We start from the raw sequence: 25,010 nt of genomic DNA on the forward strand, positions 1-25,010 counted from the left end.
ACACCTGTACAAGGTTTCCATGTGCATAGGTCATTATGAGCATCCATATATCATCAAACGGTTCAGGTCTGTCTCACAGCCCTATACATCACTCTTCATACTCATTAAATTTTACTAATGAAAGAGAAATGGAGATCCAACTGGCAGTCTGGAGAGAAATCTCCTCGTGCTCAATAAGAAAAACTTTCTATCATGGGATGCTAAATATATGGTTTAGTCTGATGGGCCATATGTGCCTTATAATGCTGCTGCTTCTGAGAGGGGTGGACGGGGGATACCAAGTCCCTCGGCCTGAGCCACTTCCTGCAGCTCTCATTAGCCCGGAGCAGTGGAAGCCGCGATCGGCCGGACCTGCAGACGGGGCAGGTAACGCACCGGCCCGGCCCACCAGGAGCTTTTCCTACGCAAGCGGCGACCCCTGTTTGAGAAACCCTGCCCTAAACATTGCCAGTCCCATAACATCTGGCCAGACTACCCGGGCTGGCAGCTCATCCTACAGCAGTTAAAAAACTATAAAGAAGAAAAGACTCATTCTAGGAGCATGGAATGTCTGCATCCTTACGGACAGAGGTAATAATAGCTGTTGTTCAGAAAACAGACACCTCCTGCCTTGAGTCCATGCTAAAGAATTTGTGGGAATCCATCATTCAGGCAGACTGGGTTATAAAATGTCAGTAAATCAAATTTTTTACATTGGGTCATTAACCAACGATATTTAGGCATTGACAACTATCTGAGGATGGCATGATATCTACAAGTGGTAAGGAGCATTTAAGAACTAGGCAAGTTATGGAAAGTCTATTAACACAGAGAATCAACTCAGTGATTAGGGAGAGGGACATGAAAGTGCTGTTGATGAAAATAGCATTTGCAGGTGAGAATTTTACTGAAAAGGTAGAATTTTGAGTTATGATTTATTTGATCTTGATTCTAACAGTGCATCTCAGCAATAATTTCAAGAATCTACCCATAAATGGGAGCTTGGATACTTTTCTAGGTTTGTGCAAGGTGATATTATTATTACCATTATTATTCATTCAGGAACTTACTGGTATTATTTGATAAGAGCTGGCTATCGGACCTTGTACTTTTCACTATTAAATTTCATCCTATTACTATTACTCCAGTTTACAAGGTCATCCAGATCTTCCTGTAGGATATCCCGGTCCTTCTCTGTGTTAGCAATACCTCCCAGCTTTGTGTCATCCGCAAACTTTATTAGCACATTCCCGCTTTTTGTGCCAAGGTCAGTAATAAAAAGTTAAATAAGATTGGTCCCAAAACTGATCCCTGAGGAACTCCACTAGTAACCTCCTTCCAGCCTGACAGTTCACCTTTCAGTACGACCCATTGTAGTCTCCCTTTTAACCAGTTCCTTATCCAGTTTGCGGATGACACAAAGCTAGGAGGTATTGCTAACACAGAGAAGGACCGAGATATCCTACAGGAAGATCTGGATGACCTTGTAAACTGGAGTAATAGTAATAGGATGAAATTTAATAGTGAAAAGTGCAAGGTCATGCATTTAGGGATTAATAACAAGAATTTTGGTTATAAATTGGGGACACATCAGTTGGAAGTAACAGGAGGAGAAAGACCTCGGAGTATTGATTGATCACAGGATGACTATGAGCCGCCAATGTGATAGGGCTGTTAAAAAAGCTAATGCAGTTTTAGGATGCATCGGGTGAGGTATTTCCAGCAAAGATAAGGAGGTGTTAGTACCGTTATATAAGGAACTGGTGAGACCTCATTTGGAATACTGTGTGCAGTTCCGGTCTCCCATGTTTAAGAAGGATGAATTCAATCTGGAACAGGTTCAGAGATGGGCTACTAGGATGATCTGAGGAATGGAAAACCTGTCTTATGAAAGGAGACTCAAAGAGCTTGGCTTGTTTAGCCTAACCAAAAGAAGGCTAAGGGGGATATGATTGCTCTTTATCAATATATCAGAGGGATTAATATTAGGGAGGGAGAGGAATTATTTAAGATTAGTACCAATGTGGACACAAGAACAAATGGATATAAACTGGACACTAGGAAGTTTAGACTTGAAATTAGACGAAGGTTTCTAACCATTAGAGGAGTGAAGTTCTGGAACAGCCTTCCAAGGGGAGTAGTGGGGGCAAAAGACATATCTGGCTTTAAGACTAAGCTTGATAAGTTTATGGAGGGGATGGTATGATGGGATAGCCTAATTTTGGCAATTAATTTGGCAATTGATCTTTGATTATCAGCAGGTAACTATGCCCAGTGGTCTGTGATGGGATGTTAGATGGGATGGGATCTGAGTTACTACAGAGAATTCTTTCCTGGGTGCTGGCTGGTGAGTCTTGCCCACATGCTCAGGGTTTAACTGATCGCCATATTTGGGGTCGGGAAGGAATTTTCCTCCAGGGCAGATTGGCAGAAGCCCTGGAGGTTTTTTGCCTTTCTCTGCAGCATGGGGCACGGGTCACTTGCTGGAGGATTCTCTGCAGCTTGAGGTCTTCAAACCACGATTTGAGGACTTCAATAACTCAGACATAGGTTAGGGGTTTGTTGTAGAAGTGGATGGGTGAGATTGTGTGGCCTGCGTTGTGCAGGAGGTCAGACTAGATGATCATAATGGTCCCTTCTGACCTTAAAGTCTATGAGTCTATGATCCAAAGCCCATTGAAGTCAAAGGGAAGAGCCTGCCCTATTTGCTCAGTGCAAAAATACAGTTTATCTAAATACTTATGTGGACCTTATGAAAGTATTATCTGAACATCCCACATACATGAATGGATTTACCATACAAAATCTCTGTCAGGTAGGGAAGTATTATCCCATTTTACAGATGGAGACTGAAACACGGAGAGATTAAATAGCTTGACCAAGGTTATGCAAGATGTCATTGGCAGAGTCAAGACTTGAACCTACACCTCCTGGTTCCTTGTCCAGTGTCTTGATTATAAAACCATCCTTCCATGCTTTGACAACTGCGCACTGTGATTGATGCAGACAGAGTAGATAGGATTAGGAAGCCCAGATAAATGAAGGATTTTAGGATTGGAAGGGACTCCATGCATCACTGAGACCAGTCCCAGACTATTGTAAGCAGCCCCTTCATATACAGGTAATCCCATTCATAAATGTATCAAAGCTCCATCTTAAACTAGTCAGGCTCTTTCCTCCCACTACACCAATTGGGAGACTGTTCCAGAACTTCATTCCTCAAATAGTTAGATACCTTATTCTAATTTCCAGTGTACAAAATTAGGATTTTAGGATTAGGATATGTATTTTACTTCATTACTAATGTTATTGTTAACTCACTTCCTGTGGGCATGCTGAAGAAATGAATCTTAGGCTGGGTATGAATGAACAAATATTCCATTTAAGGATCTCAAAATGTTTGCAAACTCTATAGTTAGAGAAACTAAGGCATCGAGAGGTTATGAAACTTGCCTAGTGTCATACCGGGAGCCTGTGGCAAAGTGAGGAACACAATCCAGAATTCCTGATGCCCATCCTTTTAGTACAAACCCTGCTTCTCCAGTTATTGCAGTGATAGGTGGAGGGTTTCCATCTGAAAATACTCCTCTACCCCGATATAACGCCACCCGATATAACACAAATTCGGATATAACACGGTAAAGCAGTGCTCCGGGGGCCGGGGAGGGGGAAGGGGCACGCACTGGCGGATCAAAGCAAGTTCAATATAACGCGGTTTCACCTATAATGCGGTAAGATTTCTTGGCTCCTGAGGACAGCGTTATATCGAGGTAGAGGTGTAGATGGAAAATATTAGGGTTAGTGGGATTGGAAAGGAGAAAGGAAACAGTGTATACAAGAAAGACAATAGATAAAGTAGTGGGAGAATCTTCCACAACAAAAGGACAAGGGGAAACATAAAGGAATTGGAAAGACAACAGCTGTAAACTGAATAACAATGAAACAATAGGCTCGTGTAAATGGGTGAAACACCATTTAAGTCAATGGAGCTGTACACAAGCAGAAAACGGAGTCCATTATTTATGTAACATAGAACTATATTTATTCTAGTGATTAAACTCATCTATATGTCCCTGTGCAGCAAGGGGCACTTCAGCTAAGTGAAGGCATTCTCATTTTTAAGTGAAATAAGCATACGTGAAAAGTACTGAGGTATAGATGTAGCTCCCTGGGACAGGGCATGAAAAGAGCTGAACTGACAGCCTTGGAGACTAAAGTCCTATATATAGGCAGAGAACAAGGACTAATACATTAACCTTCCCCACAATTCCCTTGCAAATTTGTCTCAAGCATGACTATACGTTCTTCATGGCTGTTGAGTTCTTGGCCTTTCTGGTACCACAGATATTTGTGTTGAATTCAATGGCTTTTATTTTTATTGTTCCTGTAGTCACCCTTATAGGCGTACAGACTTCCAACTCATTTCACACTGTCCACAAGTAATATATATATATTTTCAAAATGGCTTTTAATCCTGCTGGGAGCCGTAATTCCTGCACACAAACCGGCTCTGCATTATCATGTCCACTCTATCTCTCTAAACTGCAATACATTTTTGTTTTACCAAGGCCAGATACTGAGGCAAGCCACTATTCCCAAGCCTGTGAGTACTATTACTTATCTTTCCGTTTGAAAGGCACAATGACTTTATCTCAAGTGCACCGTCTGAGAAAGGTAGGGTATTGTAAAGCCCAGTAGCCTCCAATCTACAGATACGATGGGACAGGTTTTTCATTCAGTTCCATGGGGAACAAGAATAAGGTTTTACTTTATTTATTTATTTCCTTCAGTTGTAATCAGTTTGCTTGTTTTCTGTGGTTTGACCTTTGTTTTTTGTTCCCTTGGCATGTTAAGTTCCATCAGCTGTAGAAAATCTCCCAAACCCATCTTTCTTTCTTTTGTACTTTCGTTCTTTCACTCCCGAGCTGCAGTGAATGTGCTGTGTGAAAATACACACCATAATAGGCACCAAACATTATAGCTCCAATAATTCCCTTAGTTAAACCCAGTGGGCCCAATTGTTCCCCACCATTGTTATATGTGGCATTCCGTGTACATTGACATGGAGTGCACAATCAACGTTAATAGTCTACCTTATACTTCATGAGACAGCAGCCATCATTTTAAGAACATAAAAATGGCCACACAGGGTCAGACTAATGGTCCATCAAGCCCAGTATCCTGTCTTCCGAAAATGGCAGTGCCCAGTGCTTCAGGCAGATTGAACAGAACAGGTCAATTATTGACTGATCTATCCCCTGTCATCCAGTCCCAGCTCCTGGCAGTCAGAGGCTTAGGGATACCCACAGAATGGGGTTGTGTCCCTGACCATCTTGGCTAATAGTCATTGATGGACCTGTCCTCCATGAACTTATCTAATTCTTTTTTTTTTTAAACCCCCAATTCAAAAGGTCTGTGTTCTCTGAAGAATAACAGCTTAATAAAGGGAGAAGTTTGCAGCGGGCCTGCAGCTGGAGTTGTTTACTTATTGGAAAGTCTATCAATGTTCCAAGCTTATTATGAGCCAACAAAACATATGCACTCAAAGAAATGACCCAATACAGGGAGCATAACTCAGTTTAGTTTTTTGCAGATGAATTGTACTCAAACTAGCCCATGTTCGAGCAGATATGGAAGATTCTACCAGAACACCCAACCCAGGGTTGTTTGCCCAAATGCCACAAAAGCAATATCACAAGCAAGGAAGCCCTAGGTCCCCCATGCACTGGTCAGCCACAAATCTCTCCTTTTATTAAGCCATTATTCTTCAGAGAACACAGGCACAGTTTCACTTGGGAACAAAGCCTTCTACCTGCTAATGCTTCTATTGGTGATTGACAGGCTGGGGGAGGTATGCGACTCCTGCATTCCCTTAAGGGACATGAAGCCCATATAGATACTGTGGGGATTAATGCTGTCTAGATATGATGGACAGACAGACCAATAATTAGGTAACAGCAGTTGGCATGCTGCCTTTTGCATACTGTGAAGTTCTTGGCCCACTATACTTCCCTAAGGCCTAATACTATCCCAGATCTCCTGTTCCTAATGGCACAGTTGGGCCTTATGTTTTGCAAGTTCAAGGTTTTGGAAGTTCATGCTGGAAAAGTACACAAATCTCTGGAGCATTTCCAAATTGTGCAAGCCTCTGGAGTCTGCACCATCAGGGTGGAAATCTCATTGGAACATGCCTCCTGGTAAGATTTACAGTATGTTCTTCTTGGGAATCAGTAGGGAAAGAAGCTTAATGGTGCTAGTACAGCTTGGTCCTTGCCATGCTGGACTGCAAAGAGATTACATTTTAAGTGAGGCTGATTAGCCATTTGAACAAACTACAAAGGTGAGGGGTGGATTCACTATCTCTCGTTTTCTTCAAATCAGGACTGAATACCTTGCTGGAAGAAGCTTTAGTCAAGTGCAAAGCTATTGGAGTCAATACAGGGGTAACTGCATGAAATTCTCGAGCTTGTGTTATACTGGGTGTCAAAGTAGATGGTCTTATGGTATCTTCAGGCCATAAAATCTATGAATTCATGAGTGAACATTTTAAAGAGAAGTTTAAACTAAAAAAAAAAAAAAGAGATTTAGATTTTGAACCAGCAAACTTTGGTGGAGTTTGGATTCAAGGGTTTAGGTTTGGTCCCATCCTTAGCAAAAACCAATACATATTTGGGGGAAAATAATAACAGGAGTTTTGGTCTGAGCTTTGGGTGAAAGTGTATATGAGTTCTTATTGGCTCACTCACACACCATCCCATTGACTTTAATGAGAAATACATTGGCAAGGTTTTGCTATGGGAAAAATAGTCCCTCAGGCCTCTGACTGTCCTTAGCAACATTTAGCACTGCAAGACCGATCAGTTCATCCATTTCCCCTTCGTTTGTTTAAGAGGGTTTCATTGGATTTCGTGCATATCATGTTGCCTGAGTGTACAAAATATTGGCAATGCTTTATAATAAGTAGCAAATCATTATTACGTGCTTTGGTGTTCATTGTAGTACAATTAATCATCATAAATTTGCTTTGGTATATTCATGTGGATGTAATAGCTAATTCCAAAGACAGTTTTATTCACAAAACCATTTCAATTTATTATTACACCGCTCACTTTTAAGGGCACGGAAAATATAGCGTGCGAGAGTTATACTTAGTCAGCATTACTATATATACAGGCCAAGGTGGAACTAACTAGCCAGCCTGGGGGCCTGTGCCTCACACTAGAAGTGCAGCAGGTAACCAGGTAACCTAATTCACCTCGTAACTAGCTCAGCTTCCTGAAAAGGTGCAGGGCAGAGGTGTCCAGCAGTAGAAAGCCGATTGATGGTCTGGTGGCTAAGGTACAAGGCTGGAAAACAGGAGATCTGAGTTCAGGTTCCTCCTTTCCCCTAAGCCTTCTTGGGTGAGTCACTGAGTTTCATTCTGCCTCAGTTCTCCATCTGCATAATAGGGATAATAGCACTTCCCTGCCTTACAGGGGTGTTGTGAGGATAAATACAATAATGTTTGTCAGAGGCTGTGGTAATGGGGACCAAATGAGTGCCACACATGGCATTACCAGTGGGCAAGTAGTTGAAAAAAAAGCAAAAGCTACATGTCTGATCCCACACTGGCTTTACTTTACTGTAATGCCGGTGGAAATATTCCTGATAAACATGGGTGAGAGAGAGGCTAAAATCATATGACTTGTCCTCTCACAAAAGAAAAATCAGGAGATGGAGGAAGGGAAACACCACAGTGATTCCCTAAGATTAGGCTTTCATGTTTTACCCCTTTCAGTGGAATAATCATCTGATGGAACCACCAGAACCTGTGGAGCCCCTCCATCATCCATGCGGCACATACACATTATTATTTCCAAAGTTCATTAGAGAAAACTGAGGCAGAGTGATGTTTCTGGCTCCCAGTCCTCTGCTAAGACCTAGGAGCATCAGAATTACCATAATGGGTGAGACCTCTTGTCTATTCCTATCAAATATCCAGCAGTAACCAGTTGCTTCAGAGGATGGAGCAAAACCCCCCTCAGTAGGCAGATTTGAGACCAGAGCCACCATAAATCCCTAGCAAGGTAGTAACATACCTGTGTGTCACATAGGCAGGCTGATTTCATGGAGCAAGTGAGAAGGGATTGGGAACACATTAACAGCCTAGAAATATTTGAAGGGTGTAAGTAAGAAGCAGAGATGGCAAAATTCTACCTGTCCTTTCACTTGTATTAGATTCAAGGTGTGTAATTACTCATAGGAGAGGAAGATATTGGTAACATGATCAGAAAGGTGGACGAGCAGATTTTGTTCCTGCATTGGCACATTTTCATGACAATTTTGTAAAACAGATTTACTACAAGAAAAGGTCACATAAGTAGGAATGATTGATTGAAGTTATGAAAGGGAAAGTATAAGCTGAATATCAGGAACAACATTATGATAATAAAATCTATTAGTCTGTGTAATTGTCTCCCAGATAAAGGGAGAGAGGGTAGGGAGTAACCCTCCATCACTTCGTATATTTAAAACTAGGCTGGATGTTACATTAACAAATGTACAATAGGAAACAATCCTACGCTGGCAAGCGATGAGCAGGTTGACACAACAGTAGGTCTGACTGAAAACTGGAATTTACACCCTGTGGGAAATTCTGATGTTTCACTATTTGTTTTCATCTTGAACTGTGGCAAAAAGTTAAAAAAAAAATGGATCAGAAATTTCAGCTACATTTCATTTTAGAAATGGTAGAACATTTCATTTGGACATTTTCAGACTAAATGAAACAGTTTGACAGTCCTGAATCAAAATGTTTTGTTTCCATTTGTTGATCTAAATTTAAGGAGATTGTTTTGGCTTGCTTTGACACTAATCTGTGACCAGCTATTTTGCCTCATGCCCCCTTTCTCTTCTATAGGCAAAGGTCCCGAGGCAGACTACAACTCCCATGACTCACCTTGGCCATATGATTCCCACGATGGACTGGGGCACTTCAACCAGCGTGGATGCTGCCCAAAGTTAGGAGAACCCTGAATCCTTTTGGAAAAAATCTCCAAATCATGCTGGTAATCTATAACAGACCTGGGAATTGAATGTAGGTATTCTGAGTCATAGCCTGGGCCTTTATCCATCAGATAAAGGTAATAATTGGAGATACACCAATCTCCTAGAACTGGAAGGGACCTTGAAAGGTCATTGAGTCCAGCCCCCTGCCTTCACTAGCAGGACCAAGTACTGATTTTGCCCTAGATCCCTAAGTGGCCCCCTCAAGGATTGAGCTCACAAGCCTGGGTTTAGCAGGCCAATGCTTAAACCACTGAGCTATTCTTCCCCCCTAGATAATTAAGTGTAAGCAGAGTCAGGATGAGATCTACCCTGACATCTGGTGGTACATTATGAGGAGTGGGCAAAGGAATTTTAGGAATGTGCATTTGCATTGGTAAACCCACTCCACTTAGCATAACACACAGCAGCATGGGATGGTTATTTTCACACTGTGGAATCCCCAATTTCTTTGTTATTGGGGCAGGAAGGAAAAAAAAGGGCTGTTACCTTAATTATGTGAATGAGGAACAATGAGACTGCTTTATGACAGAAATGACTCAACCTACATTAAATAGTACTTGCTAGACAAGGGACATGGGTTCCAAAACCCAGTGAAGGGAGAGAGGCTGGGGACTGGTGTGTGTACCTGATGGTATGGGCCCCTTTTGAGGGCCTGGAACACCAATTGCACATCCTCCTCTCTCCACTGTTAAAGAGCAGAGCTAATTTTGAATCCTTTAGGAGTCCATCTGGAGGCTGCTGACCTGAATTCACGTTGGGCCAAGGTGGCACTGGGGCTCCTCTACTACAAGTTGAAACCCCCTAAGAGCTGAAATCACTAAAAGAGCTAAGCTTACTGAGCTGAGATCACTGAGTGGGGGAGCCTGAAGATCGATCGCTAAGCAGCTGGCAGAGCGGAGCAGTCTGCAGCACGTTGGCGCAGCCTGTGGAACAGTGAGCAGTGTGGAGCGGTTCGCGTGGACGGCTGATGTGGTTCATGGGTTGGCTGGAGGAGTGGCACAGCTGATGGAGTGGAGCCAGTCGTGGTGAAGGCTACAGCAGAACTCCACAGAGAAGTGGGGCAGTCAGCCCTGGCCCACGTAAGGTGTCCCTAGCACCCTGTGTGTGCCCCCCCCCCCATTTCCACCCAGGCTGGGGGGGGTAAAACTCTGCAGATAAACTTTTGAACTCTGGGGTGGCACTGACCAGAGACAGAGACTCTTGGGTTGTTGGACTTTGGGGTGATTGGACTTAAGACCCTAAGGGGGAAAGGACAGTGCCAAATGTACTTGGAGGTGGGTTTTTTGCTTATGGTTTGTGTATAGTCCTGTTTGTGGTGTCTCTCCAACGTGATGCCGCATTGTTTCCCTCCTTTATTAAAAGGATTTTGCTACACTCAGACTCTGTGCTTGCAAGTGGGGAAGTATTGCCTCCTAGAGGCGCCCGGGGGTGGTGGTAGGTAATTGTCCCAGGTCACTGGGTGGGGGCTCGAGCCGGTTTTGCATTGTGTTATTGAAACGGAACCCCTGGATACTGAACCCAGCCTTTGTTGCTGCCAACTCAGAGGGGCAGAAGGGTTACGTAAGTTTAGAATTTCCGGGCTGTAGGTGAGTTTAGAATTTTAGAACAGTGGGATAAGCTTTGGGTTAGCACCCTCACTTGTAAACATTCAAACTTTGTGTCAGGCTTAGCTATCACTAGCATGAAGTCATCATCCACCAGAGTATGTTAATCTTTACCTGTTATCTTAACCAAGCACTCACAAGACTGCACTCTAACAATTTTTATTTTCTCAGGGAGGAGGGATTTGTTAAGATTCATGCAGCTTCCACTGAGTTATTGATTACCATAAGAAAAGTCATTAGCATTATCGAATCCCCTTTGTTATGACAGTAATCAGCAGCTCCTTCCTGGATCACTTGGAGTGTTTTTGAAAGGTTTATGGCTTACTCCTGATGTAGATAAATGGTTTTAGAATCCATGTTTTTTCCTTTCATGAATAAAAAGGTGATTGAACAAAGACTGCATTCATCATTCTGTTTATCGCCCCAAAACAACAAGTGCAATTTGTAATCCAATAATACTTTTTTTTTGTTGTGTTATACACATGTTCTTAAAGAATGGATCAAATTAATTCCGGGCCAGAAAATAACAACAACAAAACAACAACACATTAATACATCCAACTCCCTCAGGAGCTGAAAAAATCTAAGCATCATGGTGACTGTGATAAGTTTTTGTCAATAATGGATATCTTCATTCTAATATGGCAATTCTCCTAATATTAGCCAGGAGTAAACAATGAATATTGGTTTCTAACCAGTCTATCCTAACTGCTCCAACAGCAGCTTTGTGGTACAGTGTGTAACATGCCTGCCACCTCACACACTTGCTCTAAAAGGGAATCTGCATGGACTTCTGTCAAGAGCTGAAGAAATGTCTATGGATGTGTTCATATGCCCTCTCTTCCCCCTGTTCATGGCTAGAATGGAAAAACATAATAACATAAAAGCATAAGAACAGCCATATTGATTCAGATCAATGGTCCATCTAGCCTAGTATCCTGTCTTCCGACAGTGGCCAATGCCAGGTGCTTCAGAGGGAATGAACAGAACAGATGATCCTTCCCCTTTTGCCCACTCCCAGCTTCTAGCAAACCGAGACTAGGGACAATTCAGAGCATGGTTTTCCATCCCTCCCCATCCTGTCTAATAGCTATTGATAGACCTATCCACCAGGAACTTATCTAGTTCTTTTTTGAACTTTGTTATAGTCTTGTTCTTCACAACATCCTCTGGCAAGGAGTTCCACAGGTTGACTGTTCATTGTGTGAAGAAATATTTCCTTTTGTTCGTTTTAAACTGGCTTCCTAGACAAATTAGAGGATTGGGCCAAAAAAAAATCTGATGAGGTTCAACAAGAACAAGTGCAGAGTCCTGCAGTTAGGAAGGCAGAATCCCATGCACTGCTACAGACTAGGGGCTGAGTGGCTAGGCAGCAGTTCTGCAGAAAAGAACCTAGGAGTTACAGTGGACAAGAAGCTGGATATGAGTCTACAGTGTGCCATTGTTGCCAAGAAGGCTAATGGCATTTTGGGCTGTATAAGTAGGGTCATTGCCAGCAGATGGAGGTATGTGATCTTTCCCCTCTATTCGACATTGGTGAGGCCCATCTGGAGTACTGTGTCCAGTTTTGGGCCCCACACTACAAGAAGGATATGGAAAAAAAGATTTCAGTGGAGGGAAGCAAAAATGATTAGGGGTCTGGAGCACATGACGTATGAGGAGAGGCTGAGGGAACTGGGACTATTTAGTCTGAAGAAGAGAAGAATGAAGGGAGATTTGATAGCTGCTTTCAACTACCTGAAAGGGGGTTCCAAAGAGGATGGATCTAGACTGTTCTCAGTGGTACCAGATAACAGAACAAGGAGTAATGGTCTCAAGTTGCAGTGGGGGAGGTTTAGGTTGGATATTAGGAAAAACTTTTTGACTATTTACTTTACATACAACAATAGTTTAGTTATATATTATAGACTTATAGAAAGAGACCTTCTAAAAGCGTTAAAATGTATTACTGGCATGCGAAACCTTAAATTAGCGTGAATAAATGAAGACTCGGCACCCCACTTCTGAAAGGTTGCCGACCCCTGTCTTTAAGGTGCCACTGGAGTCCTTGTTGTTTTTGTGGATACAGACTAACATGGCTACCCCCGATACCATCTACACCATTGTAACTGAGAGCAGAATCAAGCTTCAGATAGCTCTAGTAGTCTGGGTAGCTTTCAAAACAATGGAAGTGGTTCATTTTGTACATAGATTTGGAAATGATTTGGGGCCAAATGAAGATCAGTACTGGTAGGAGTCAGCTGGGTATAATAATAATAATTAATAATTAATTTGCTTTTCTCTATCCAGTGCCTTCTGTTTAAGGATCTCAAAGCAGCTCTAGATAATTAAGCCTCACCGTGCTTTTTTGAGATAGATAAGTATCATTATCCCCATTTTACACATGGGAAAAATGAGGTAGGCAGAAGTTGTGTTTAGTAGCAACAAAGGCAAAACCAGGGGTAGAATGCAAAAGCCCATACTTCTCAGCGTCTCCTCAAAGCATTAGATCATGCACTCCATAGCGTTATATCATTGACACTTTGGTAATAATCAGCTATCTTAAATCTTCAGTAGCCTACTAGAGTGTGTTAGCTGATGCTTCAGGTAGTGGGCCAGGAACCGCCAGAGCTGAAAGTGTGAGCTGCTATAGCTTGAGCTAAAGAGCCTAGCTGGGACTAGAGCAGAATCACAGCCTCTGTGGATCGGGCACAGAGGGGAACCTTGAACACACACTCACCAGTGGGTTACACTAGACCTTTAAAAATAGATTTAATAAAATAACATGAGCCAAAGTCATTACACTAATGTCCAAGACGTGAAGCCTCTAATGATCACCAGAAAAGCTAACAAATGTAAATTGTCTTTTTTATTAGGTTCAGGTGAGATTACATCATTTAAGTGCTACCACTAACTGAGTTTGGGCCAAAAATAATAGCTTTCCTAATCAAAAAAATTTCACAATATTTTGCAAAAATTTCATTCCCCTGCAGCATTGTGAATCCAAACAAAACAGCAGAGATCTAGTGGATGAGAACCAGAAAGTGAAACTGATCTGTCTAGTTTGATTGACTGAGCTAAGTGAGGTGCAAAAAAAGTTACAAGTATACAAGATATTTTAAATGAGATTTCATCTGGACAGTCTCCTTTTAAGGAAGTAAAAGTAGAAATGTAAGAGTAAGTGGAATCCTGTTTCAAAATACATTTTCCTAGAGGAGAGACTTAGACATTAACAAATTGATGTTCCGCTTGTGTGCACTGGCATAACTCCCATTGAAATCAATGGAACAACACTGATGGGCACCAGCTGAAGACGAGTCCAATGAAGGATTTACAGTGGTGTAAAACTGGAGCAAGTGAGAGAAGAATCAGGCTCCTAGTCCTATATTACAAAATGCAATAAGAAGACCAGTCAGGCAGATGAAACTGTCCTATACAGCCATGTAAAGGATGAACCCCAAGTACCATTTTCAGTAGAATACCCTGTTTCATTTATAAGTAGATACACAACAACAATTTCAGTTACAGGAGATAGGAGGAGATATTCTAGGGATAGATCCTCGGCTGGTGTAAATCAACATAGCTACACTGAAGTCAATGGAGCTACACTGATTTACACTAGCTCAGGATCCGGACCCAGGGATCAGGTAGTGAGTTGGTTTCTTTTAAGCAGCTGTTGGTGTTGAGTTGTGTATGTTACGGTAGCATTGAACTTTGGGGAAGTCTGAATCCGGATTCAGAACCAAATTCCATGTGTATCCCCCCCCTGCTCTCCAGCACACTGGAAAAAACCTTCAGATCTGAACATTCCATACTCTGGGGGTTGGTCTCATGTCTTACGTCCCCTTCAGAGGTCCTGGACTGTATCCCTGTGTTTCTCTCAGGCCAGCTCTCTTCGCATTTTGCTCCTTTCAGTCGTATAAATATAATCATTGTTAATAGATTGTGCACTGCAAATAACCTACAGTTGAACCTCAAAGATACAAATACCAGAGTTACAGACTGACTGGTCAACCAGACATCATGTGAAACCAGAAGTAACCAATCAGGCAGCAGCAGTGACAAAAAAAAAGAAGCAAATACTGTAGTGTGCCTGTATTGCATCTTAAACTAGGCACATCTGGGTTGCCTGTCCCCCACCCACCCTCACCCATGGGGCAGCCACTTATAGCTAAGAGGTGAAAATGCTGGGGCTACCAGCCCAAGGCAGCCAGAGCCATCAGAGCAGGAGCAGTGCCAGGGTCTGCACCACTTTCACCCCTCCCTCCCTACCGAGAGGGGACACACTATTTTCACCCAGTCCACCCAGGGAAAGAAGCTGCCTGCAAGGAAGCTGCCAGAGCTGTGGAGGGAGCTCAGCTGCTGCTGAAGCCTGGCCTGGAGTGTCAGCTTCTGGAGCTGGAGCCTGAACTGTGCTTTGTTCAGAGTCAGGAACATTTCAGAATTACAAACAACATCCATTCCCAATTTCCATAACTCTGAGGTTCTATTGTATTATAACATGTTACACAGAGAGGTAAAATTTATATTTAAATCTCAATAGATGCTAGACTTGGATCAACCTCCTATACAACATTCATAAACTGAATGCACAAGCATTGTACACATACTTTCTTCCAAGTACATGTTCATACACCTTTTATTCATTTGTTGGAAATAGTATATGTGAAAGCAGGAAATACACTCTCAGGGGTGGCTCCAGGCCCCAGCACACCAAGCGCGTGCTTGAGGCGGCATGCCGTGGGGGGCGCTCTGCCGGTCGCCGGGAGGGCGGCAGGCAGGGTGCCTGCGGCGGCATGCCTGCAGAGGGTCTGCTGGTCCCGTGGCTTCGGTGGACCTCCCGCAGGTGTGCCTACGGAGGGTCCGCTGGTCCCGCAGCTCCACCGAAGCCGCGGGACCAGCGGACCCTCCGCAGGCACACCTGTGGGACGTCCACCGGAGCCGCGGGACTGGCGACCAGCAGAGCACCCCTCGTGGCATGACGCCGTGCTTGGAGCGGTGAAATGTCTAGAGCCGCCCCTGTACACTCTGCACAAAATTTGAATTTTATTCTGTGTCTTTTCCTAAATTAGTGAAAATGATATTTTCCCCTCACAACTTTGAAGGTCTGTTACATAAAATAAACCATTTTTTTGCCATGATTGAATTAAAATCAGATGCAATTCAGCAAAGCACTTCAGCACATGCTTATCTTTAGCATGCTTAAATCCATTCCCTATTCACCAAATCTTTTTAACATATGCTTACTTTAAGCACATACTTACAGCCCTTTGAAGTAAATGCAATTGAAGCCCTTTATTATAGTTAAGCATGTGCCTAAGTAGTTTGATCAATTAAAGCCAGAAATAGAGTCTTAGACTTTCTGTTCAATCCTGGAATTCAAAGATAGAAATAACTTACTTGAACAACAAGTGCAGTGGAACAACTGTTAGTAAAGAATGACTACCAAGAGTGTATTCTGATAAGTCTTCTATGGTTCAGTTTAAATGACTCTTGGAATGGGATTGACATCATTTTAATTGTGAGACTTTTCCACAGTCTAATGGAGCTCATAGTTACTAGAACATTTGTTTTGATATTCAGCTTAAAATTCATTTTGCCTATGTTCGCCCTGTTCTGAGCCTCATCCAAACGTGGTAGGAGTATTTCAACTGATATCATTGGGTTTTGGAACAGGCTTTCTCCCACCTTGCACCGTCTTCCTCTCTACTGCAAGAATTTGAATTTCAAATACTCATAGATGGTTATATTACCTGTTATCATCTCTATTAACATCAGTTGTGAAGGAAGGGTAATTCAGTAGGTTTACTACACCTCCCTGGTTCACATAACACACACATACGCACATACACACAATCCAGTTCTTCATCTGATCAGATTGAAATTACAAAAGGCTCTAATCTTTTCATCTTTGCCAGATCATTTAATCTCTGTTACGTAAATGACTCTAAGTGCACAGAGCTCTGAATTCTCATGCTATGTTGTCCTTATTTCCTTTTATTATTTTTTTTAGATTGTCACTATATTTTCCATTTCCCAGTCCTCTGAATCTCTCCTATCTTCCATGACTTTTTGAAGATAATTGCTAATAGCTCAGATATCGCCTCAGTCAGCGCTTTGAGTATTCTAGGATGCATTTCATCACACCATGGTGACTTGAAGACATCTAACTTGTCTAAGTAATTTTTAACTTGTTCTTTCCCTATTTTAGCCTCTGATCCTACCTCATTTTCACTGGCATTCACTATGTTAGACATCCAATCGCTACTAACCTGGTGAAACCTGAAACAAAAAACGTCATTTAGCACTTCTGCCATATCCACATTTTCTGTTATCATTTTTACTCCCTCACTGAGTAACAGTCTTACTCTGTCCTTGGTCTTCCTCTTGCTTCTAATGCATTTGTAGAATGTTTTCTTGTTACCCTTTCTGGCTCAGGCTAATTTAAGTTCATCTTGTGCCTGGGCTTTTCTAATGTTGTCTCTACATACTTGTGTTCTTTGTTTATATTCATCCTTTGTAACTTGACTTAGTTTCCACTTTTAGCAGGACTCTTTTCTGAGTTTCAGATCATCAAATAGTGCAAAAAAAATAAGAAAACCTTTTTCCAATAAGAGTGAGTAATATTTCATTACTTGTTGCAGAAGAACTGTTTTCTTTTCTCTTTCCAGGACACCCAGAGATGCTATCACATATTTATTTCTACCTCTACCTGTTTCCTGTCCCCTCTGCACCACGGAACCCAAATAACAACAGCAACTTTGAGCTGCGTTGGAATCGGGATGCTGGGCTCACTATCTTTCCACTTTATTAAGCTGAGCATTAGCTTTTTGAAGCGAGAACAATTATAAATGACATATCGTCTTATGCCGGGTAGCAGAGGGCTGCTTTCTGAAGCCACGATCGACTGAGGTGAACGAGCAGAGGGAAAAATTTGTTTGGAGGGTTGCAGTGTGCCAAGCGATATGCCATGGCCTTTGGCAATGAGAGTAGCATTGTATTTATAATCGGTACAGCATGCTGAGAGGGCAGATTAAGCCACAGGAAACCCAGCTGGGGCAGTGACATAAGGGGAGATATTTTATTCCATGTCCTTTCACAAACGTTAGCAGGTGGTGTAGCCGCTACTTCTAGCACATATTTCAGGTCTTCTAATAATGGGGCAGGCTAATGAACGAGGAATTGATATTTCTTAGCTCGCGTGGTGTGGATTATTATACAGTATTTCATCAAGCCATTTAGCTAGTGTAAATCCAAATGACTGCCTAAGCTTATGAAAACAGTTCCATAAGAGGTTGACAGACCCTATTGTAAATTAGGGCTCTCTGTTAAAGTTGGGTTGGAGTAATAAAGTGAGGGCCAATGCAAGGTTAAACCCAATAAAGCAAACGTCAAAATTATGTCAGCGTGAAAATATGGACGTGACGCATCTTTAGGACTTAGGGTATAAATATCTGCCAGCATGATGCACTGTAGGGTTAGTACCTGGATCATGCTGTGGTTGAAAGAATGAACGTAGATTTGCAGCATAGGCCTAAATGCTGCAGCCTTTACTCACATCAAAAGGGGACTGTGATTCAGGCCCACAGTCCTTCGAGTCATGCTAAAAAATAAGCCCCTGTATGAAACTTTACATGTTCAAAGCACTCTGCAAACATTGACCATTTAAACCTCACAACAGCCGGTGAGCCAGATGTTATTATTTATGGCTGTTTAAAAACTGGGGAAAGTGAGGGGCAGAATTGCAACAGAACCTAAGGGAGTTAACCATCCAATTCCCATTGTATATCAACAATCAGGAAATTGTACATCAATGGTCTCTGGGAGCCTAACTCCCTTAAAATTAATTGACAATCCCAGACCGAGTACTTTGCCCCAAGTAAAGGCCTGATCTAAATCCACTGGAGTTGATTAAGCTGACTTCAGTGGACTTTGGATCAGGCCCTCAGCAGGTGGCAGAGCTGAGATTGGAATACAGGAATCCCTGGAAGCCAGCCCCCAGCTCCATCCACTAAGCTTCACTGCTTCTCTAATGAGCTCTAGCAACGTCCGCATGGAAAGTGAATGGTTTGAGGAAGAAATATACAAAACTAAGGAGATTGGAGTAGAGCTTGTCAAAATGTTTTGCATTAAAAATGTTTCCTGTTGGAAAATAGAGTTTTGCTGTAACTGAAATGTTCTGTGGGAAAATGTGAATTCTGTTTAAATGTTTCGATGTTCTGAGCAGAAGAATCAAAATGAAATATGTCATTTTGAACAGACTTTTTTTTGGTTTCAAAATGTACTGTGGTGACTTGTCAAATTGTTTCATTTAAGTGGAAAATGGTGAATTTCTCTGGTTCGAATTTGAAAATTTAAAGGCTGACATTTGCTGAAATTTTTCAGTATTTCAGCGTTTTGGTCTCATTCAGAATGGAGAGTAATTCTGAAATGTTCCATTTTTCCAGTAAAGGAAAATTCCTTTATATGAATTGTTTTCTAGGATGAGATGAGTGTGTAAACCAGGCAATAGCCCAAAATATCTAAAGAAAATTTGAGACTTTCAGACATATATCAGGACATAAACTCATTAGATATGATGTTGCCATAAGTGCTTGTCTACACTACCGTAGCTAACCTTGCATCAGCTTCCTTGGTGTTAGCAGCATTGCAAGCCTTAGAGTACATGGGTGGCCAGAGATATAAGTACTTAGACATTCTACGTGGAAGGTTAGATGATATGGTGCTTGAACTGCTGATGGCCCATGTACAGTAGGAATCCCAACTTTGCTATCACTGATGGAGCTGGCTCATGCTATTCAGGACTCTGTGGATCAAAACCAACACCTTATACTTTATTCAGAAACCACCAGGCAGTCTGTGCTGATCCTGATGCACTGATTGTCTAGGGATTTGCCATAGGGTGTTGGTCATTCACTCTGCTGGTACAGAAATATAAAAACATTTATGCAGTGTACTGGAGAAGACCAAGGCTGATGCCTTCACTGAGAAAGACTTGGCTAACTATGTGGCTGGCAGATTTCACAAGTGTGAGTGCTGAATTTTCTAGAGAACGTAGATTTAATTATTCAAATCCTTAAATGTTGCAGATATTTTAAAATCATACAATTTTATACAAATAAATACATTTAATGTTGATGAAATATGCTAAAATTAACACCACTAGAGACAGAGGTCTTGTATTTATGTAGAGAAGAGGTGAGGCTACAGGAGTGCAAGATGTTCCAAGCCTGACACAGGGCCATATAGACTCATAGACTTTAAGGTCAAAAGGGGCCATCATGGTTATACAGTCTGACCTTCTGAACATTGCCAGCCACAGAACCTCACCCATCCACTCTTGTAATAGACCTCTAACCTCTGGCTGAGCTATAGAAGTCCTCAAAATCATGATATAAAAACTTCACGTTACAGAGAATCCACTGTTTACTCTAATTGAAACCTTCAAGTGACCCATGTCCCATGCTACTGAGGAAGGCAAAAAGCCAATGAACCAACCAAACAAAAAAACAACAGGGTCTCTGCCATCTGACCTGGGGAAAAATTCTTTCTCAACCCCAAATATGGTGATCATTTAGATCCTGAGCATTTCTGCAAGACCCAACCACCTGGGAAAGAATTCTCGGTAGTAATGCAGAGGCCTCCCCATTTAGTGACCCATCACCGGCTGTAGGAGATATTTGCTACGAGCAGTCACAGATTAACTATATGCCTCTATAGAGTGTCTCATAATGTCATCTCCTCGGTAATCTTATCAAGCTCAGGCTTGACACCAGTTAGTTTTTTAGCCCCCACTACTCCCCTTCAAAGGCTATTTCAGAACTTCACTTCTCTGATAGTTAGAAACCTTTGTTATCAAACCTAAACTTGTTGATGGACAGTTTATATATCTTTGTTTTTTGTGTCAGCATTGGCGCTTACCTTAAATAATTGCTCCCTCTCCTTAGTATTTATCTCTCTGATAAATTTATAGAGAGCAATCATATCTCCCCTTAGCCTTTGTTTGGTTAGGCTAAACCAGCCAAGCTCTTTGAGTCTCCTCTCATAAGGTAGGTTCTCTGTTCCTTTGATCAGCTGCTTCTGTGTGCTGAACTCCAAGTATGCCCATTCAGACTTTGCTGAGACTCCCAGTGAAGGTCTCAATTAATGCAAGTTGCTTTGGACACCCATAGCCAGATCCTCTGCTGGTGTAGATCAGCATAGCTCCATTAACTTCGGTTACCAACCCTTAATTACTAGAAACAGGACTGAGACCACTACATTCATTTCACACAGGGTACTAAAAGGCCTTCAGAGTAAGACAACAATTTTTGATCAATTCTGGTGTAGAATAGTTCAAGCCAGTGCCTACAGCATGAATGACAGTCTCTGTAACCCATTAGCAACTGCTTTGAGCCACTAGAAGGAATGCAAGAGGAAAAAACTTTAATGCAGAATATGGGCTAGTTTCCATAGCAGTTATTTTTAAAAGATGTTCGTAGACCAAAAAAAAAAACAAAAAAACAACCCACCTTTATATGTCATCCTAGCTGAAACTGACCACATTTGGATAAAGGCAAATGGTTAATCAATTAGCTGGAATTGTTTACAGTCAGTTTTTGCAACATTTCTTGATATGCCTTTCTTAATCCTCCCTTTAAAATGTAGTTTCTCATTTCAGCAAGACATAAATAGCGCAAATAGCAGGGTGTTTTTATTCTTCGGTTTTTTTTTCTTCACTGAAAAATAATGCTGAAGGAATTGTTTTGCACTTGAAAATTAATGTAACCCATTATGTCCAGGAAATTTCTTCAATATATTACTTGCCAAGCCCTTGGTCCTTCTGAAGAAAATAATTTTAATTTATCTCATTTTTCACAGCTGAGCCAATGATTGTTTAACCTAAAATGCCATTGTGACTAAGTAGTGAAATACCTTGGTTTGTGGCCATTTCGCTGGAGCTCAGCTATTAAGTATAGTAGTGCTGTGCTGAGAACCACAGAAATTGTCATCTTGAAAGGAACGTTCCCTTATACAAAAGCACCATAGAATTTAATAGACAATGAAAACATTTCAATAGGCTTCTTGAACTAGCCATAGAATTTAATAGGAAATTATAGCTTGGCTACACAATTCTATAGGGTGGTTCTAAAAGACTAAATCAAGTTGGGAGGATTATTATTTCCAGTTAAATTATATACATTTCAGGAGTTAATTTCTAAAGAGTCATATTATTAGTCTTTACACGCAGAAAACTTTTTTTCTTATTTCAAGCACAAATATATATATATTGGGTGTCACACCTGTAATACACAGACACTTCACTGGGGAGAGAATTGACCGTGTAGCTAGAGTAGTAATGGATCTCTAGAACCCAAAGAAGACAATCATGCAGATATTGGGCAAGGTCCTAAGCTGGAGTAAATCGATGTAGCTTGATTGCTTTTAATGGAGCTATGCTGATTTATACCAGCTAAGGAGCTGTCCCATTATTATGATGGTGCCAAATTCTGCTCCCATTTGTCTGTCCAAATCCACATTGTCATGATTGGAAGTTTTGCCAGAGTAAGAAGTAGGCATTGTGACACCCTGGCACCCCGACATTCACCACTGTCATGTAATTAGGATGTTTTGTATAAATTATGCCTTGTGAGGTTTTATTTTAAAAGTCTTGATCTGCTAAACATTAATATCTTGTTGGATTGTATGTGTTATCGTTGTATGTGAGTTTATGAAGTTTGGCTAGCTACGTGTTACTGAAACATGTTGCGGGGTTGAAAACACCCACAAGCAGACTTTCAGATACAACAGTAAAAAGGCCAAACAATGTTAATGGCTTATTGAGGAAATGCACACAAACACAAGCATGATGCCAGGAACTATGTACAATAGAAACCTTTCAGAGAGAGCACTACACAATGGGGACTATTTGACCCAGGTCACAGCAAAAGAGCTTTCCAGCAAGTGGGAAGAAGATATAAAAGGGTCACAATGATGGTAGCTCACTCTCCCTACAACAACACACTTGGAAACACCTGAGGAATAAAGACTGAACGGGGGGAAGTGACGGTCCCAGGCTAAGGTATTGCTAGCCCGTGCATGAAAATTTGGGAAACCCAAGATGCAAAGCCAAGGCAGCTTCTGCCTTAAGAATCTGTCAGCCTGTTTATCACTCAAGGTGAGAATTTCTCAGGGCCACATCTTGAGTCCAGTTTTGGGGCCCCCCACTACAGAAAGGTTGTGGATAAATTAGAGAGAGACCAGTGGAGGGCAACAAAAATGATTTAGGGGACTGGGGCACAAGACTTATGAGGGGAGACTGAGGGAACTGGGCTTTATTTAGTCTGCAAAAAAGAAGAGTGAGGGGGGATTTGATAGCAGCCTTCAACTACCTGAAAGGGGGTTCCAAAGAGGATGGAGCTCAGCTGTTCTCAGTGGTGGCAGATGGAAGAACAAGGAGCAATGGTCTCAAGTTGCAGTTGGGGAGGTCTAGGTTGGATATTAGGAAAACCTACTTCGCTAGGAGGGTGGTGAAGCACTGGAATGGGTTACCTAGGGAGGTGGTGGAATTCTCATGTTTAGGGGGTTTTAAGGCCTGTCTTGACAAAGCTCTGGCTGGTATGATTTAGTTGGGAATTGGTCCTGCTTTGAGCAGGGGGTTGGACTAGATAATTTCCTGAGATCTCTTCCAACCCTAATCTTCTATGATTCTATGATTTGCTAATTCATATCCTACCTTTCTAGTATGTTAAACTCAGTTTGTGGTTTTGTTTATTTACTAGGTAATCTGCTTTGATCTGTTTGCTATCACTTATAATCACTTAAAAACTATCCTTTTGTAGTTAATAAATTTATTTTATTTTTAATCCGAACCAGTGTGCTTTTGACTAAGGTGTCTGGGGAAAATCTCAGCTTGGTTACCAAAAGTGTGCATGGTCCTCTTCACATTGGAGGTAGAGGCGGACTGGGTGTTAAACCCATATACTGGCCAGATTTGACCAGGGCAGGACAGTACTGCTCTGGTGTGCTAGTCTGGGAGGCTGGTGTTAGAGAACCTGCATGTAAATGCAGCTGGGTGTGTCCCTACCTGTGTGAATGCTGGTGGAAATGCAAGCTTGGAGGGCTTTGCAAGTTGCCACAGCAGCACAGTATGAGAGGGAGCCCAGGCTGATGGGTCAGAGGGCTCAGTGGTACCCCAGTTCCAGGTGGCACCCCAGGGGGAACCCGTCACAGGCACAATTCTCATCTCCCTTTTGATGGGCTTTTCTGTGACACTCATCTCCATAACACCTAACCACTTAACATACATTAATGGACTTTACCTCATGTCAACCCTGTGCAACAGGGTACTAATTACCTCCATTTTGCAGATGGCAAACTGAGACACTGAGAAATTAAGAGTTAAATCAGGAGTTGGCCTCAAGCTTTGCGTATGGGCCAGTGTTTTCTTAAGCAGTCCAGTATCCCCCTATGCACCAGAGAGGGCTCACCTCACCAGTGCTATACCTGGCACAGTGTCCACCCCCAAACTACATTTGCCAGTAGAGCTGATGAAGAATTTTCTGATGAAGCAATTTTTTATCAGAAAATGCTGATTTATGAAGAATGGAACTGTTCACAGGAAAGGGTTAGTTTCAATAGTCTTTTACCCTCAACAATTTTTTTGGGGAAAACAATTAGAAACAGTACAAAAGTATTATTTTGACAATTTCCAAATGAACAATTCCTGTTTTCCAGTTCAAATGACTTTTCACTGAAAAATGTAAGCAAATTCTGGTTAAGAAAAAGAAAGATTGGAACATGAAACAAAACGTTCTGATTGACCCGAACCAAAATTTTCTCTGGCTTCTTGGTTTGTGAAGATCTTTGAGATTTTGACTTTTTTGTCCCTATTTGAGAAAGGAAACATTCCCGATATCTGAAAAGCTTTTCATGGAATGGAAATCCATTTCCCATCAGGCTCTTATCGCCAGTATCTTGGGGAGTGGAGCCCAAGCCCCGCTCATTCTTCACAATTTGTTGCTCATCCTCATCCACCTGCATGGGAGAGGATGTAATGGCTACCTCTCAACAACGCTGCTTTCCATGATGTGGGTAGCTGATTTGATGGTGTTAGCATGGGCACTCAGAAAAGGCCACAGTCTGTCCCTTGGTGACTAGTACAATTTCACATGGGTGGTCACCAGCACTAAATTTGCCTTAACATGAAAGAGGTGAGAGTTTAAAGTAGGAATGTCATCACCACCCTGGATTTCCAAAGGGAGGGTTGATTGTAGGGATCCAATCAGAAAAAAACTGCCTTTTGCTTGGAACACTTAGGGGTAAATCCCTGGTTTTAACTCTTGCCTTTTTTATTTTATTTTTGTGCCCTTTAAGGTGAATTTGGTGCTTGTGAAAGATGCTCAGCTGACTGCTCTAGAG

The sequence above is a fragment of the Mauremys reevesii genome, linkage group 6, assembly GCF_016161935.1.
Source record: "Mauremys reevesii isolate NIE-2019 linkage group 6, ASM1616193v1, whole genome shotgun sequence".
Lineage (NCBI taxonomy): Eukaryota > Metazoa > Chordata > Testudines > Geoemydidae > Mauremys > Mauremys reevesii.